Source organism: Paramormyrops kingsleyae, chromosome 5 (genome assembly GCF_048594095.1).
Source record: "Paramormyrops kingsleyae isolate MSU_618 chromosome 5, PKINGS_0.4, whole genome shotgun sequence".
In the NCBI taxonomy this organism is placed as follows: Eukaryota; Metazoa; Chordata; class Actinopteri; order Osteoglossiformes; family Mormyridae; genus Paramormyrops; species Paramormyrops kingsleyae.
This window is the reverse complement of record NC_132801.1, coordinates 2696100-2713307: the sequence shown is the minus strand read 5'-3', so window position 1 is coordinate 2713307 and position 17208 is coordinate 2696100.

The window sequence follows — 17208 nt, the reverse complement described above, 5'->3', positions numbered from 1 at the left end:
GACAGAAAGTCCAGTATTTTTTTATATTTAGTGATTAATTGTCATTGTTCACACACCACAGCACATAGTGCACAACAACAAAACGTGCCCTCTGCATTTAACCCATATGTAACATAGCAGGGGGCAGCTAATTCAGCACCCGGGGAGCAGTGCTTGGGGGCGGTACCTTGCTCAGGGTACCTCAGTGGTGCCTTGCTGGTTGGGGATTTGAACCTATAATCTTTCAACTACAAGCACAAGTCCCTAACCATTAAGCCACCACTGCCCAATTGCTATCCAGTTGCAGAGAGAGGTGCTCAGTACCAGCTCACTCGGTTTCATGTACAGTCTTTGGGGGGATGATGGTGTTGCATGCAAGACTAACGTCTATGAACAGCATTCTAATGTAAGTGTCTCTCTTGACCAGGTGAGATAGGGAGAGGTGAAGGGCAGCAGATATGGTGTCTTCAGTCGACCTGATTGGCCGATTTGCGAATTGTAGTGGGTCCAGTGAGTGGGGGAGGTTGATTTTGACCTGTGTCATGATGAGTCTCTCAAAGCATTTCATGACGATGGGGGTTAGAGTGAAGTGCGGTAGTCATTCAGGCAGCTTACTGAAGACACACACATCCCCCCATCTACGTACCTGCACATCCCCCAACATACATACAAGGTCTTTGTCAAAAGTAAAACGGCCAACACCAATTAAGTGGTGATCAGAAAAAGCACACAGAGCTATACGTGCCGTTAAAACTTTATTCCGTCTAAACTTTGACACATAAATCCTGTCTAGCCTAGCAGCACTAACCCTGCCAGCTGATACTTTTACCCTGGTGAATTGAAGCCACCCCCTCATGCTTCTCCTGCCACACATCTATCAAGCCCCGCTCCTTCACCACCCAACGCAAAGCCACCCTGCAGACGCCATAGAAGGCTCCTCCCCAGTCCTATCTATAGTGAAATCCGTGGTACAGTTCCAGTCACCCCCGACCACAACATAAACATCACAACCATACCGTTGCAGAGCAGCATCCAACTCTCGAAAAAATTGCAATCGATCTGTCCCACAAGTCTAATTTACCAATCCTGTCCTGGTTATAGACAGTCCATCACAGGGCATAAGGCGGGGCTACACCTCCATCACAAAAATAAAAGCAGACCCCCCAATTGTGGCCTCAACCAGCAGCAATCTGCCCTGCATCACCTCCTACATTTTCACACTTCTCAACCTCACCCTCTCAGAAAATAAAATGGAAACTCCAGCACTCACACAAGTGCCATGGCTCACAAAACTCTCACCCGTCCACCATAACCAAAAATCCACCTCAATATCCCTATCGCTATGAGTTTCCTGCAAACACAGAACATCTATCTTATGTAGCTTCACAAATTCAGCCATCGCCGCTTGCTTGTCCTTATCCCTCCCATCATGTATGTTTAAAGTCTCTATGACTAGCTTCTAACCCTGAAGGTCCCTGTTCCATTTGAGCCAGCTAAACTCCCTCTCCACCACTCCCCACCGCCTCAACTGGGACAAAACAGCCTCTTCTGGCGAATGTCTTCACACTCAAAACATCTTAGACTACCCGTACTGGCATATAACATATACGACCCACCCTCCTGGAGCACCCAAAAGGAAACGTCTAATGCAGGATCGTTCAAAATCATAATCACTTGCCTCCTAAAAGACACCACATGTTTCAGCGCCGGAGACTTACAGTTTAAAGGAAGTTTCCTAAAATCCCCGATGATTCTGCCAAAACGAGAAAGCTCCCGTGCAATACAAAAGGCGATACATTCAAAACCGTAATTTTCACAGATGGCGATACCAGCGGTACGATCGCAACATAACCACCCCGCACCATGACTCCATTCTCAATCAACCGATCGACCAAAATCATATCCCTCAAAAACACCACAACTGCCTTATTCATATGCAACGCTGAAACAATATTGTCACAACCCACTTGCTCACCTACACCCAACAACACGTCCTCCACAGACACCTCGGGATCAGTCTCACACCTGATCCCGTGCCGCAGGGGAGATCCCTGTCTCGCACCCATCTGAGCGGGACGCCATCATAAGAAATTAATAAACAGACAATCGCGCATAACATAGAAACTCACCAATCTCCGGAATATACAAAAGAAACCGAAACCAAAAGTTAGACGGATCACACAGAACTTTCGCACTAGCTACATGTGGCTACCGCACACTCTCACACGCCCCGCCCACTCCCAGCAGTCACTCCAACAGAGAGAGAGAGAGAGGAGGAACCTGCAAATGGCTGGATGGAAGAACAATTCCTGTAGAGAAAGAGTAAGACCAGCCTGAGCACAATTACAGAGAGATGTAGAGAGAAAGGCCAGGATCAGCATAAGTACACAGACAGTGATATGGTGGGTTAGGACACTATGGCTGTGCCTGGAAGGTTGTGGTTCAAATCACAAAGTTGGGACCTGAGCAAGACCCTAACCCCAGTTGCTCCAGTTGATTGAACCTGCTGTCTCAAAAGAAAATGCGCTTCAGAAGCCTTAGGAAGTGAAGACTGCTGAGCCTTCTTGGTGATGGAGGTTGTGTTGGTGGTCCAGGTGAGGTCATGTGAGATGTGAACTCCCAGAAACTTGTTGTTCTTAACAGCCACCGTGAAGCCGTTGATGCTGAGTGGTGTGTGGATGTGGATGTGGATGTGGGTGTGGATGTGGATGTGGGTGGAGCAGAATTTCCTGAAGCTGACGATAATCTCTTTAGTTTTGTCCACCTTCAGTGACTGGTTGTTCTCACAGCACCAGACATCCCGCTGCTGAACCACATCTCTGTATGCTGACTCATCGTTGTGGCTGATTGACTGACCCTGCCGTCTCAAAAGAAAATGCACTTTGTTTTTGATAAAATCATCTGAAAGTGTCTCATCTGAGGGTGAACACTAAATGTGTTGAGTAGAAGATTAAGCAAAAGTGGGGATGGGAGGATAGAAGGAGGGGTAGGGAGAGAGTGATGGTGAGGAGGTGTGTGTCTATGTTTTATGTGTAATAAAGGGTCTTGGAGTGAGAGAGAGAGACAGAGAGAGAATATAAAAGTGATAAAGAGGGGAGGGGTGGGCTAAATGAAAGATGATGGAGAGAGGTCAAGGAAGAGAGAGATGAAAAAGAGATGCAGAGGAGGAGGGACCTAGGGGGCCTTTTCCAGCTTCACCAAGGGGTTTGTTTTGAGGATGTGGGCTGTAAAGGCTGCACTGTGTGTCCTGCTTCCCATCGTAACTAGAGTGTAACGCATCGATCAGTGGAAGACATACGGTGCATCTGTTTGACCCCTGGAAGATGGAGAGAGTGTGTGGGTGGAGCAGGACAGTGCTGAAAGGCGGGAATGCAGCTCGCAGGCTGGTTTATGAACACTGGTCCGGGGTCTTAGTTTATCATGGCTGAATTACCACCAGCAGGGTCTCGCATTGGCTCACAGAGCTGTCTGTCAAGAGCCTGAAGGAAAGCTCCGCCCCTCCTCATAGCGCATATTCATAGATCCCTCCTTGGCTGCAGCAGCCAATCCTAAACACTGACTTAATATTATACTTCTTATAGCACCGCACCTTCAGGGCGGAGAGTTTGATTACTGCTGAGGGACACTGTGCCTAGAAGCTTGTATTCATGCTGCATTTGGTCATGGTTGGTGCTGCATACAGCAGTGATACTTCACCAGACCAGCAGAGGGCAGATCCATCCATCCATTGTCCAACCCGCTTATCCTACTGGGTCGCGGGGGGTCCAGAGCCTATCCCGGAAGCAACGGGCACGAGGCAGGGAACAACCCTGGATGGGGGGCCAGCCCATCGTAGGGCACACTCACACACCATTCACTCACACATGCACACCAAAGGGAAACCCCACGACAACACGGGGAGAACATGCAAACTCCACACACATGTGACCCAGGTGGAGACTCGAACCCAGGTCCCAGAGGTGCGAGGCAACAGTGCTAACCACTGCATCGCCATGCCGCCCCCAGAGGGCAAATGTACTGCAAAAAACACTAATACAAGAAGGGTAGTGAAACAGGTAAAATTTCATAAGGTAATATGGCATAACGTGACATTTTCAAATCTGTAATCAGCATAATACGGCATACAGTGGTATTTTGAAATCCTTACAACAATATTAGCCAGACCCCCCAGACGGGTTTTATCTAAAAAGATTTCAAAATGCGGGAATAGTTTCGCTTTTCAAAATACTGTAAACAGCACAATACAGTCTGGACAGTATAAATAATCAGGATAATAAAAATGTAAACATTAGATATGGGGATAACTCCGCACCTCGTGCAGCTATTCCTCCTCTACTATTTCTTGCTTGACCTTTGCTCTGTGAAAGTCGGTGCTGCCACCTACAGTAACACCTAGTTAATTATCTTGCAAATGCGCAGTCGACGTGCACAGATGCACATGATCCCTGCTGGACAAAAAAATGGGGACTACACATATGCCATCTGCAGCTGCCTGGTGCAAATCGCGGATGATGAAATTAGCATTACATCACCCTGAGTGTGACCAATAGCGACATGACAAAGTGTAGTATTAATTGGCCTTTATGCTCTCCCTGGGTTTGTCAGACGTCCACAATCATTTCCTTCATCTTGTTGATGCTGAGCAGCAGATTGTGGGCCTTGCACCACTCCAGCAGCTCGCTCACCCCCTGTGTGTGTGCAGACTGGTCTCCATCGCTTATGAGGCCCATCATGGCGGTGTGGTCTGCATACTTTATGATGTGGTTAGAGGTGGTGCTGGCAGAGCAGTCTGCTGTCAGCAGTGTGAAGAGTGGGGGTCTGAGGCAACTTATCTGCACTAAACGAGACACTGAAGGGGCAAAGCAAGGCTAACCTACGGCTAACCCAAAATACAGGGTGGGCACGCTCCTCCTAACCTGGGGTGTTTAGACAAACAAGAATGCTACGGGCAATGTAGGTGTTTAGTTTTTAAATCGGCATAAGGTTATTAGAATAAGATGTAGAGTGGTCAAAGCTAGCGGGCAATTTAACCAGGCAATCAGGAAGTGTTAGTAAATGAAACAATTTTAAATTAACACTTATTACTGAATCAAACAATCACGAAACATAGAATGCTAACAGCAGCTAGCAGGACGATGGCACAGTGCCAGTCACAGCCAGAATGCTCATCCGGCTCCTCTGATAACCAGTAACTCCCATTTCGTTGGTTAAAGCACGCTGGGACGGGTTCAAGCAACATACCTTGGTGCCGCGATCAGGAAATCCTGTAAATGGCGGATGAATAAAGAAGAAAAAAGGAAACAAAGACCGGAACCCAACATGCCGTATGACACCCCCAGACCCCTGAGCAAGAACCTTAACTGCAATTGGTCAAAAGATGCTGGCTGACCTGCTCTCTCATACTCACCTGTACATCTACTTGGGTAAAAGTGTCTGTTACATAAACTCATGTAATGCTCCTCTGCTCCTTATATTTCACAGTGTTAATATATCAACATATGATGTAAAACAAGATATTAAAATTTAAGGCAATATAGGGTGGCCTCTTACATTTGCATTTACTTCATTTAACAGATGCTATTGTCCAAAACGGCGTACAAGTCAGACAATTAGCTCATTACAGACATACAGCTGTCTAGGAGCCACGAGGCATAAGTGCGGCTGGGCTGAGCTTCTGATGGATGCCCAGGTACAGTGTGTGCTGTACGGCACAGGAACTACAGAACTTATAATGAGCAAGAACCCACAATGCAGCTATTCTAATCAGCAGAAAGTGCAACATAAACTTGAAGTTGGGGCTTCTTAAAAGTATGAAAAAAAATGTGAATACCTGTTACACTTCACAGTTTCTTTTTTATCCAACCATCCATCCATCCATCCATCCATTCATCCTTCATCTACCACTTTTCTGGGTCGGGTCGCGGGGGCAGCAGTCTCAGTAGGGAAACCCAGACTTCCCTCTCCCCAGCCACTTCATCCAGCTCCTCTGGGGGAATCCCGAGGCTTTCCCAGGCCAGCCGGGAGACATAGTCTCTCCAGCGTGTCCTGGGTCTTCCCTAGGGCCTCCTCCCAGTGGGACATGCCCGGAACACCTCACCAGGGAGGCAGTGTGTATCGTGTGTGTGTGTGTGTGTGTGTGACTTATCTGGGTTTTTGAACAAACATAATGGCAGTCACGGCCATCTTCACAGGAAGGCTGTATCTTTGGACCTCAGGTTACACCTGTCCATTGGGTTAGAGGAGATTCAAATGCAGCTGTTACTACATTTCCACTTAGGAGAAGACCTGGAGTGACAGCCGACAGGCCTGTATGCAGTCAGGAGTCGACCTGGCGATCATCAGCAGCAGAGAGGAGCAGCTGAGACAAATACAGAGTTTAACAGCATTTATGTTTGTGTGAGTGTATGTGTGCTGTGGTAAAAATTCATGACACTTAGTCAGTGCTTTATAGTATGACGTCATTTTATTGCTGAGCTCAGGGAACAACCACTTCGATGACATCTCCGTGGTAATGCTCAAAGAACTTTCTGGTCAACATAACTTTTATTGGTGTACACAGACAGTTCGCACCCCCTCCTCAGAACCAGGTGATACGGGTTCGGGTAGGGCACTCATCTTGCAAGCATGTACACTTCACATGATCAGCATGCTGCAGGCCTGGGACATGTGGGGGGGTCTTCACTTTGCATGGCCTCTGTCTTTGTGGTGTTCCTGCCATTTCTGCTAAGTGTGTCGACGATCACACCTTTGTCCCCCAGTCTGCATTTACTGTGTTCTAAAACACGAGTGCAACACTTAGCTCAAACCTCAATTCAAGTGTCAGCTATCTGTCACCCAGGCGTTCTTGCAAGAATATGAAAAAAATGCATTCCAAAAGCAGTTTATCTAAAAGCTAGTTATAAAAAAAATACCTTATGGTCAATTTTCCTCTCACAGTGCCCTGTGATGGACTTGCATTCCACCTAAGGTGTAGCCCTGCCTTATGCCCTGTGATGGACTGGCATCCCATCCAAGGTGTAGCCCCACTTTATGCCCCGTGATGGACTGGCATCCTACCCAAAGTGTAGCCTCTACACAGCCCTGCACATCCCTCTAACATACACACACATCCCCCCACCTATGTGCCTGCACATCCCCCAACATACATACCCATACATTCCCCCACATACGCGCCTGCACTTCCCCCAACTTACATACACACATCCCTCTCTACATGCGTCATGCACATCCCCCAATATAGATATGCACATACACTTGTGCCATGCACATCGCCCTACAGATGCACTCCCTTAGTGCATATCTGTCTTTTTTCTCAATGGAAAATCAGGTCAACATATAAATTCCATTCTAACATTTTTGGTCCTTACATGATTGTTAGCCATCTGAAATTACCAAAGGAAATACATGAAAGTAAACAAGTAGAAAAAATAAAGTAGACAAGTAATTGGAAATGTTTACATTAATAAATATGTTTTACAGACGAAGGTCACTAAATTTCATAAATGGAACTTTCATTTTAATATTTCAAACTTTGTTCAAGGTCTATCTTGAGATTTCTGGATGAGAGAGAGAGAAAGAGAGAGAGAGAGATAAGGAAGCTGCAAAACACTGAGAAAGAGGAAGAGTAAGACCAGCCTGAGCACAACTGCAGAGAGATGTAGAGAGAAAGGCTAAGATCAGCATAAGTACACACAGTCATATGGTGGGTTAGGACATTATGGCTGTGCTTGGAAGGTTGTGGTTCAAATCACAAAGTTGGGACCTAAGCAAGACTCTTAACCTCAGGAATTGACCGACCCTCCATCCATCCATCCATCCATTAACTTCCGCTTATCCGAGGTTGGGTCGCGGGGGCAGCAATCTCAGCAGGGAAACCCAGACTGCCCGCTCCCCGGCCACTTCCTCCAGCTTCTCTGGGGGAATCCCGAGGCGTTCCCAGGCCAGCCGAGAGACATAGTCCCTCCAGCGTGTCCTGGGTCTTCCCTGGGGCCTCCTCCCGGTGGGACATGCCCGGAACACCTCACCAGGGAGGTGTCCAGGAGGCATCCTAAGCAGATGCCCGAGCCACCTCATCTGGCTCCTCTCAATGCGGAGGAGCAGCGGCTCTACTCTGAGTCCCTCCCGAATGACCGAGCTCCTCACCCTATCTCTAAGGGAGAGCCCAGCCACCCTGCGGAGAAAATTCATTTCGGCCGCTTGCACTCGCGACCTCGTTCTTTCGGTCACTACCCACAGCTCGTGACCATAGGTGAGGGTAGGAACGTAGATCGTCTTGTAAATCGAGAGCTTTGCCTTTTGGCTCAGCTCCTTCTTCACCACGACAGACCGATGCAGTGCCCGCATCACTGCTGACGCCGCACCGATCCGCCTGTCGATCTCCCGCTCCATCCTTCCCTCACTCGTGAATAAGACCCTGAGATGCTTAAACTCCTCCACTTGAGGAAGGACCTCCTCCCCGACTTGGAGAGAGCACTCCACCCTTTTCCGGCTGAGGACCATGGTCTCGGATTTGGAGGTGCTGATTTTCATTCCAGCCGCTTCACACTCGGCTGCGAACTGTTCCAGTGAGAGCCGAAGGTCACGGTCTGATGAGGCCAACAGAACCACATCATCTGCAAAAAGCAGAGACCTAATCCTGAGGTCACCAAACCGGACACCCTCAACGCCCTGGCTGAGCCTAGAAATTCTGTGGGCGTTGGCGCCGCGCATCCGGGCGCGTCGTGCTGGATGCCCGCTGCCCTGTTGCATTACCACCTATTCCCCCACAGCCCCCTACAGCCCACACCCACCTACACCACACTCCATATAGGTACTGGGGGGTGATCAGCTAGTCACCCCCCATCTCTATTAATTCCACTTTAGACACCTGTTACGTCCCGGTCTAGGGACGGGGCGTAAACAGCGATATGGTTCGGGAAAAGGGGAACAGGGAGTCGGGAGGTAGAGGAGAAGGAGGTGAGGGAATAATCAACACCCAAGGCGATGAAGATGATAACACTGTGTATTTCAGGGGGAAAAGGTGAACTTCAGGAGTGACACCGGCCAAAACAATAAACAAAATCCAGTGAATTAACTAACCGCGTACCGACGAACTTCCCTAACCAAAAACAAAAAGTGAAACAAAAGACAAACGCTATCCTAACCCTCGCTAATCACAAAACAGGGACAAAAACGCCGTACACGCAGAAAACAAATGGCAGTCACTCCCTACAACCTTTATCCCCATACACACACACATACAAAAAAAAGAACATATATATATATAACACAAGCAACCAAAACCAATCCGAAATCCTAAGAATAGTCGATAATCAGGCAATAGTCAAAACACGGGTAAATCAATCCAAGCCGAGCAACCAAAATCAAATCGAAAACCAAAAGCGCGAAAGTCGAAAGCCAAAACGGGTCGTAACAGTAAATCCAAAAATACAATAGCAAAAGGCAAAGCAAATACAAATTATGAGCAAGAGCTGGGAGATGGGGTGTGCAGGCGTCTTTTATAATCCGGGGCTGTAGAGGCGGGAAACGGGAATGAAGCGATGATAACCAGTAGATCCAGTTTTGGCACGGCTTGTGTAGAGAGATGGAAAATGCGGAACCGGAATCAGCAACTTGATGGAATGGGATCTGATGGAGAGATGGACTGGACACACACACACACAGACGTAACACACCACACCCACAACACCACACTGCATCACACAGAGGGAAGGGGGGGCGGGGGGGTGACTAGCCACACACCCCCCTCTGTATTATTTTAATTGCACTTCAGACATACATCCATGTCACACCACTCTTTCACATAGGGCATTGGAGGGTGGGGGGAGCTGTGCAGGTCCTGGGTCGGCTGCTGTGGCAGCCCACAGCTGGACAGCGCGACTCCCTTCCCCTCTATTTTAACTCCACTTTAGACATTGAGGGCCTGTGGGGGCTGGGGGGGGGAGGACCGCAGCTCTGGGCGTACATGTCTGTGTGTGTATCTGGTGAGTGTGTGCGTGTGGGCGTGCGTGTCTGTGCGTGTATCTGGTGAGTGTGTGCGTGTGGGCGTGCGTGTCTGTGCGTGTATCTGGTGAGTGTGTGCGTGTGGACGTGCGTGTCTGTGTGTGTATCTGGTGAGTGTGTGCGTGTGGACGTGCGTGTCTGTGCGTGTATCTGGTGAGTGTGTGGGCGTGCGTGTCTGTGTGTGTATCTGGTGAGTGTGTGCGTGTGGACGTGCGTGTCTGTGTGTGTATCTGGTGAGTGTGTGCGTGTGGACGTGCGTGTCTGTGTGTGTATCTGGTGAGTGTGTGCGTGTGGACGTGCGTGTCTGTGCGTGTATCTGGTGAGTGTGTGCGTGTGGGCGTGCGTGTCTGTGTGTGTATCTGGTGAGTGTGTGCGTGTGGACGTGCGTGTCTGTGTGTGTATCTGGTGAGTGTCTGCGTGTGGGCGTGCGTGTCTGTGCGTGTATCTGGTGAGTGTGGGCGTGCGTGTCTGTGTGTGTATCTGGTGAGGGGGTGCTTGTGGGCATGCGTGTCTGTGTGTGTATCTGGTGTGTGTGGGCGTGCGTGTCTATGTGTGTATCTGGTGAGTGTGTGCGTGTGGGCGTGCGTGTCTGTGTGTGTATCTGGTGAGGGGGTGCTTGTGGGCGTGCGTGTCTGTGCGTGTATCTGGTGAGTGTGTGCGTGTGGACGTGCGTGTCTGTGTGTGTATCTGGTGAGTGTGTGCGTGTGGACGTGCGTGTCTGTGTGTGTATCTGGTGAGTGTGTGCGTGTGGACGTGCGTGTCTGTGTGTGTATCTGGTGAGTGTGTGCGTGTGGGCGTGCGTGTCTGTGTGTGTATCTGGTGAGTGTGTGCGTGTGGGCGTGCGTGTCTGTGTGTGTATCTGGTGTGTGTGGGCGTGCGTGTCTATGTCTGTATCTGGTGAGTGTGTGCGTGTGGCTGTGCTTGTCTGTGTGTGTATCTGGTGAGTGTGTGCGTGTGGACGTGCGTCTCTGTGTGTGTATCTGGTGAGTGTCTGCGTGTGGGCGTGCGTGTCTGTGCGTGTATCTGGTGAGTGTGTGCGTGCGTGTCTGTGTGTGTATCTGGTGAGGGGGTGCTTGTGGGCGTGCGTGTCTGTGTGTGTATCTGGTGTGTGTGGGCGTGCGTGTCTATGTGTGTATCTGGTGAGTGTGTGCGTGTGGGCGTGCGTGTCTGTGTGTGTATCTGGTGAGGGGGTGCTTGTGGGCGTGCGTGTCTGTGCGTGTATCTGGTGAGTGTGTGCGTGTCGACGTGCGTGTCTGTATGTGTATCTGGTGAGTGTGTGCGTGCGTGTCTGTGTGTGTATCTGGTGGGGGGGTGCTTGTGGGCATGTGTGTCTGTGCGTGTATCTGGTGAGTGTGTGCGTGTGGGCGTGCGTGTCTGTGCGTGTATCTGGTGAGTGTGTGCGTGTGGGCGTGCGTGTCTGTGCGTGTATCTGGTGAGGGTGTGCGTGTGGGCGTGCGTGTCTGTGTGTGTATCTGGTGAGTGTGTGCGTGTGGGCGTGCGTGTCTGTGCGTGTATCTGGTGAGTGTGTGTGCGTGCGTGTCTGTGTGTGTATCTGGTGAGTGTGTGCGTGTGGGCGTGCGTGTCTGTGTGTGTATCTGGTGAGTGTGTGCGTGTGGACGTGCGTGTCTGTGTGTGTATCTGGTGAGTGTGTGCGTGTGGACGTGCGTGTCTGTGTGTGTATCTGGTGAGTGTGTGCGTGTGGGCGTGCGTGTCTGTGTGTGTATCTGGTGAGTGTCTGCGTGTGGACGTGCGTGTCTGTGTGTGTATCTGGTGAGTGTGTGCGTGTGGGCGTGCGTGTCTGTGTGTGTATCTGGTGAGTGTGTGCGTGCGTGTCTGTGTGTGTATCTGGTGAGTGTGTGCGTGTGGACGTGCGTCTCTGTGTGTGTATATGGTGAGTGTGTGCGTGTGGGCGTGCGTGTCTGTGTGTGTTTCTGGTGAGTGTGTGCGTGTGGACGTGCGTGTCTGTGTGTGTATCTGGTGAGTGTGTGCGTGTGTGTCTGTGTGTGTATCTGGTGAGTGTGTGCGTGTGGACGTGCGTGTCTGTGTGTGTATCTGGTGAGTGTGTGCGTGTGTGTCTGTGTGTGTATCTGGTGAGTGTGTGCGTGTGGACGTGCGTGTCTGTGTGTGTATCTGGTGTGTGTGGGCGTGCGTGTCTGTGCGTGTATTTGGTGAGTGTGTGCGTGTGGGCGTGCGTGTCTGTGTGTGTATCTGGTGAGTGTCTGCGTGTGGGCGTGCGTGTCTGTGCGTGTATCTGGTGAGTGTGGGCGTGCGTGTCTGTGTGTGTATCTGGTGAGGGGGTGCTTGTGGGCGTGCGTGTCTGTGTGTGTATCTGGTGTGTGTGGGCGTGCGTGTCTATGTGTGTATCTGGTGAGTGTGTGCGTGTGGGCGTGCGTGTCTGTGTGTGTATCTGGTGAGGGGGTGCTTGTGGGCGTGCGTGTCTGTGCGTGTATCTGGTGAGTGTGTGCGTGTCGACGTGCGTGTCTGTGTGTGTATCTGGTGAGTGTGTGCGTGCGTGTCTGTGTGTGTATCTGGTGAGTGTGTGCGTGTGGGCGTGCGTCTCTGTGTGTGTATCTGGTGAGTGTGTGCATGTGGGCGTGCGTGTCTGTGGGTGTATCTGGTGAGTGTGTGCGTGTGGACGTGCGTGTCTGTGTGTGTATCTGGTGGGGGGGTGCTTGTGGGCGTGTGTGTCTGTGCGTGTATCTGGTGAGTGTGTGCGTGTGGGCGTGCGTGTCTGTGTGTGTATCTGGTGAGTGTGTGCGTGTGGGCGTGCGTGTCTGTGCGTGTATCTGGTGAGGGTGTGCGTGTGGGCGTGCGTGTCTGTGTGTGTATCTGGTGAGTGTGTGCGTGTGGGCGTGCGTGTCTGTGCGTGTATCTGGTGAGTGTGTGCGTGCGTGTCTGTGTGTGTATCTGGTGAGTGTGTGTGTGTGGGCGTGCGTGTCTGTGTGTGTATCTGGTGAGTGTGTGGGTGTGCGTGTCTGTGTGTGTATCTGGTGAGTGTGTGTATGTGGGCGTGCGTGTCTGTGTGTGTATCTGGTGAGTGTGTGGGTGTGCGTGTCTGTGTGTGTATCTGGTGAGTGTGTGGGTGTGCGTGTCTGTGTGTGTATCTGGTGAGTGTGTGCTTGTGGGCGTGCGTGTCTGTGCGTGTATCTGGTGAGTGTGTGCGTGTCGACGTGCATGTCTGTGTGTGTATCTGGTGAGTGTGTGGCGGGGGCGGCGGGCGCCGGCGGGTGGGCTCGGGGGGGGTCGGCTGCATCTGGGGGGGTGCTGTCGGTCTCCGGCGGGGTGCCCGCTCGCCTGCGATCTGGGGGGGTGGGGAACATACTCTGGGCCGTCCACTGGGCAAGTCCAGGGCATCTGCGGCCGGACCTCAAAGACGAGCAGGTGTGACTGGGAGTGTGTGTCTGAGTGTGTGTATGCATGCATGGATCTGTGTGTCTGCAGGTTTGTCCTGGTACGGGGAGCACATGGATGATGGGGCGGTGTGGGGGCGGCAGTGAGGGGACTTGGGGGAGGGAGGGTGCGGGGGCTGGGGAGGGAGGGTTGGGATCTGGGCTTGGGGGAGGGCGGGTCAGGGGCGGGTGTGCTTGGTGGCTCTCGGGGCGTCCCCCTGGTCCCCCGGGTGGGGGTCTTGGGGGGGGGCGGGTCTCCCCGGGGCTGGCGGGGCCCCCGCGGGGTGTGCGGGTGGTCCGGGGTCCGGGCTCTGTCCGTGCCAGCGTGGCCGGCCTCCCGGGGGGGGGCCGTGGGGTTCCTGGCTCATGCTCGCCGGTGGGGGGCGCCCGGTGCCTCCTTCCCTGCCTTCCTTGGGTGGGCGCGCAGCAGTCCGGTGGCGGGGGCCCGGGTACCTGGCCGCTGTGGGGCGGCTGGGTCCATGACCCGTCGGGGCTCTCCCGGCCGTCTGGGAGCCCCAGGGCGGTGTTGTTGTGGCCTCGCACACACACTGGGAATCATTCCATGTTAACCTGCACACTCATACATACACTCACAACACACAAACATACACACATACACATATGCGTACACACAGATATACACGTATGCATACACACACACATACACGTATGCGTACACACACACACATACACGTACATATGCACACACACACACATACACACACTTTCATATCAACACACATACACTTAGAATGCACACACACACAGACATGCGCGCACACACACACACACACACACACACACACAAGAGAGCCTAGGGCTCTCTTCCCCTATTTTATCCATAAAGTTTATGAACAGAATTGGTGATAAAGGGCAGCCCTGGCGGAGTCCAACCCTCATCGGGAACGAGTCCGACTTACTGCCGAAAATGCGGACCAAGCTCTGACACCGGTTGTACAGGGACCGAACAGCCCTTATAAGGCAGCCCGGCACCACATACTCCCGGAGCACTCCCCACAGGACTCCCCGAGGGACAAAGCACATGTAGACTGGTTGGGCAAACTCCCACGCACCCTCCAGGACCCTGCCGAGAATATAGAGCTGGTCCACTGTTCCACGGCCAGGGCGAAAACCACACTGCTCCTCCTGAATCCAAGGTTCGACTATCCGACGGACCCTCCTCTCCAGCACCCCCGAATAGACCTTACCAGGGAAGCTGAGGAGTGTGATCCCCCTATAGTTGGAACACACCCTCCAGTCCCCCTTCTTAAAGATGGGAAGCATCACCCCGGTCTGCCAATCCAGAGGCACCGCCCCCCGATGTCCACGCGATGCCGCAGATGCGTGTCAACCAGGACAGCCCTGCAACATCCAGAGCCTTAAGGAACTCCAGGTGGATCTCATCCACACCCGGGGCCCAGCCACCGACGAGCTTTTTAACCACCTCAGCGACTTCTGCCCCAGAGATAGTCGAGTCCACCCCCAAGTCCCCAGACTCTGCTTCCTCATTGGAAGGCGTGTCGTTGGGATTGAGGAGGTCTTCGAAGTACACCTTCCACCGACCCACAACATCCCGAGCTGAGGTCAGCAGGGCACCATCCCCACCATAAACCGTGTTGATGCTGCACCGCTTTCCTGCCCTGAGACGCCGGATGGTGGACCAGAATCTCCTTGAAGCCGTCCGGAAGTCGTTCTCCATGGCCTCGCCAAACTCCTCCCATACCCGAGTTTTTGCCTCAGCGACCGCCGAAGCCGCATTCCGCTTGGCCCGCCGGTACTCATAAGCTGCTTCCAGAGTCCCACAGGCCAAAAAGGCCCGATAGGACTCCTTCTTCAGCTTGACGGCATCCCTCACCGCCGGTGTCCACCAACGGGTTCGGGGATTGCCGCCGTGACAAGCACCGACCACCTTATGGCCACAGCTCCGGTTAGCCGTCTCCACAATGGAGGCACGGAACATGGCCCATTTGGACTACATGTCCTCCCCCGGGACATGGGCGAAGTTCTGCCGGAGGTAGGAGTTGAAACTCCCTCTGACAGGGGATTCCGCCAGACGTTCCCAGCAGACCCGCACTATACGCTTGGATCTGCCAGGTCTGACCGACTTCCTCCCCCACCAGCGAAGCCAACCCACCACCAGGTAGTGATCGGTTGACAGCTCCGCCCCTCTCCTCACCCGAGTGTCCAATACATGCGGCCGCAAGTCCGATGACACGACCACAAAGTTGATCATCGAACTGCGGCCTAGGGTGACCTGGTGCTAAGTGCACATATGGACACCCTTATGCTTGAACATGGTGTTCATTATGGACAATCTGTGACGAGCACCGAAGTTCAACAACAAAACACCACTCGGGTTCAGATCGGTGGGGGTGTTCCTCCCAATCACGCCCCTCCAGGTCTCACTGTCATTGCCCACGTGAGCATTGAAGTCCCCCAGCAGAACAAGAGAGTCAGTCCCCGTGGAGGAGTGCTCTCCAATACCCCTTCCAAGGACTCCAAAAAGGGTGGGTATTCTGAACTGCCGTTTGTACATAAGCGCAAACAACAGTCAGGACTCGTCCCCCCACTCGAAGGCGAAGGGAGGCTACCCTCTCGTCCACCACGGTAAATCCCAATGTACAAGCGCCCAACCAGGGGGCAATAAGTATGCCCACCCCAGCTCGGCGCCTCTCCCCGTGAGCAACTCCAGAGTGGAAGAGGGTCCAACCCCCTTTGAGGAGACTGGTTCCAGAGCCCCAGCCATGCGTCGAGGTGAGCCCGACTACATCTAGTCGGAACCTCACAGCCTTGCGCACCAGCTCAGGCTCCTTCCCCACCAGAGAGGTGACATTCCATGTCCCTAGAGCTAACTTCTGCAGCCGAGGATCAGACTGCCAAGGTCCCCGCCTTCAGCCACTGCCTAACTCACACTGCACCCGACCCCTATGGCCCCTCCTACAGGTGGTGAGCCCATTGGAAGGGGGACCCACGTGCCTTGTTTGGGCTGTGCCCGACCAGGCCCCATGGGTGCAGGCCTAGCCACCAGGCGCTCGCCATCGAGCCCCACCCCCAGGCCTGGCTCCAGGGGGGGGGCCCAGTGACCCGTGTCCGGGCAAGGGAAAACGTGGATCCAATATTTTGTTCATCATTAAGGGTCTTGTGACCCGCACTTCGTCTGGTTCCTCGCCCATGACTTGTTTGCCTTGGGTGACCCTACCAGGAGCATAAAGCCCCAGGCAACTTAGCACCTGGGATCATTGGAACACGCATCACGATAAGGTTTCGGCTCCAGGAAAGGTTGACCGACCCTGCCGTCTCAAAAGAAAATGCACTTTGTTTTTGATAAAATCATCTGAAATTGTCTCATCTGAGTGTGAACACTAAATGTGTTGAGTAGAAGATTAATCAATAGTGGGAATGGGAGGATAGAAGGAGGGGTAGGGAGAGAGTGATGGTGAGGAGGCGTGTGTCTATGTGTTTATGTGTAATATTGGGTCTTGGACCAAGAGACAGAGAGAGCGAGAAGATAAAAGCAATAAAGAGAGGAGGGACTGGCTAAATGAAAGATGGGGTTGAGGTCAAGGAAGAGAGAGATGAAAAAGAGATGGAGAGGAGGAGGGACCTAGGGGGCCTTTTCCAGCTTCACCAAGGGGTTTGTTTTGAGGATGTGGGCTGTAAAGGCTGCACTGTGTGTCCTGCTTCCCATCGTAACTAGAGTGTAACGCATCGATCAGTGGAAGACATACGGTGCATCCGTTTGACCCCTGGAAGATGGAGAGAGTGTGTGGGTGGAACAGGACAGTGCTGAAAGGCGAGAATGGCGGTGTGGTCTGTATACTTTATGATGTGGTTAGAG